The sequence below is a fragment of the Chrysochloris asiatica genome, unplaced genomic scaffold, assembly GCF_000296735.1.
Source record: "Chrysochloris asiatica unplaced genomic scaffold, ChrAsi1.0 scaffold00144, whole genome shotgun sequence".
NCBI lineage: Eukaryota > Metazoa > Chordata > Mammalia > Afrosoricida > Chrysochloridae > Chrysochloris > Chrysochloris asiatica.
This window is the reverse complement of record NW_006408662.1, coordinates 2,243,999-2,245,584: the sequence shown is the minus strand read 5'-3', so window position 1 is coordinate 2,245,584 and position 1,586 is coordinate 2,243,999. Positions and strand designations below refer to the sequence as shown.

Below are 1,586 nucleotides of genomic sequence, written 5' to 3'. Positions count from 1 at the left end.
TAATATTTGGCTTTATCTTCTCGAGTTGATCTTTGAAATTTTCTGTTCAGTTCTTGTACCTTGTAATTTCTTCCATGTGCTTTAGCATGTCTATGCTGGAGAGCAAGTTTCAGTGTCTCTTCTGACCCTTTTTGACCCTTTTTTGATCCTTTCCTTCTTTCTTGTCTTCTTAATGCCTTTTGCTGTCTTCATGTATGATGTTCTTGATGTCATCCCACAACTCTTCTGGTCTTCCGTTTTTAGTGTTTAATGTATCAAATCTGTCCTTCAGATGATCCCTAAATTCAGGTGAGATATACTCAAGGTCATATTTTGGCTCTTGTGGACTTGTTTTCATTTTCTTCAGCTTCATTTTGAATTTGCATATAAGTAATTGATGGTCTGTTCCACAGTCTGCCCCTGGCCTTGTTTTGACTGATGATATGGAGCTTTTCCATCATCTCTTGACAGATGTAGTCAATCTGATTTCTATGTATTCTACCTGGTGAGGTCCATGTGTATAGTTTGTCTGTTATGCTGTCTTTAAAAATGTATTTGAAATGAACAATCATTGATTTTGCAGAATTCTATCATGCAATTTCCAGCATAATTTCTATCACCAAGGACATATTTTCCAACTACGGATCCTTCCTCTTTGCTCCCAACCACTATTAAAAATAGTAATATTCAAGCAGCTTGTTTGAGTTTTAGTATTGGCAGGTAGGAAAAAGCCAAGCTCCACCTCCTCATTTTAAAAATGAGGAAGCAGGTGAGGGATGGCTCAGAATGGAAAACTCTCTGTGAGTCACATGAGACAGACCCGGCTCCCCGGTCGTGACTGCCCCCTACTAGGCGGCGTGCAAGCTCTCATTTTCACATGGGATATGAAACTTGCCAGGTCACTTCCACAGAAGCAAGTGGGCCTGCAATTCTAGGCTAACAGACATTGCATTTGTGCTACCTCCGTTCTAGTCCCAAACCTTACACGTGGAGGATTAAAATAATTTACCCCAGCATTTTAATGCAGACCAACCTTTTGTCCTCCTGCCAAACAGTCATTTCTTTTGTAACATCTGACTTAAAGGAGAGGCTAAACCAGTTCTGCTCCTATTTCAACACTGGCCTGAACAACCTGAGGGGAACAGGAATGATATGAAGTAAGCTGGTCTCTTCACACAGCTTGTTTGCTTGCCTTCTCCACCTGAGACTGGAAGTCAGTACAAATGTGAATCTAAACCCACTGCCTTTCCCTAGAAGACAGTCAACAAAACCCTGAGGCTGCCCGGGGCTCACAGCAGGTTCCAAAGACACTGCACTCAACAAGTGGTCCAACCAGAACAGAGCTTTAAAATGTTCACTAATTTGACTTTTGCCTTCATTAAATTTGGGCTTTGTTGCATTTGATTGCTAACCCAAAGATCAGAGGTTCGAGTCCATCCAGAGGTTCATTGGAAGAAAGGTGATTTACTGCCAAAAAATAAAATCAACTGCTGAAAACCCTGGAGACAACCATGAACAGGTGAACAAAATGTGGTGCTTGTATACAATGGACTACAATGTAACCAGTTGTTGTTCAGTGCAATCGAGTTGGTACCGACTCATAGCGA

The 1,586-nt window shown here is 41.3% G+C and overlaps 1 protein-coding gene across 1 annotated transcript in view; it reads right to left on the bottom strand.

Moving 5' to 3' along the window:
* SLC22A23 (solute carrier family 22, member 23) overlaps nt 1–1,586 on the bottom strand; it is a 182,286-nt gene that overhangs the window by 141,920 nt on the left and 38,780 nt on the right. The window lies entirely within an intron of this gene.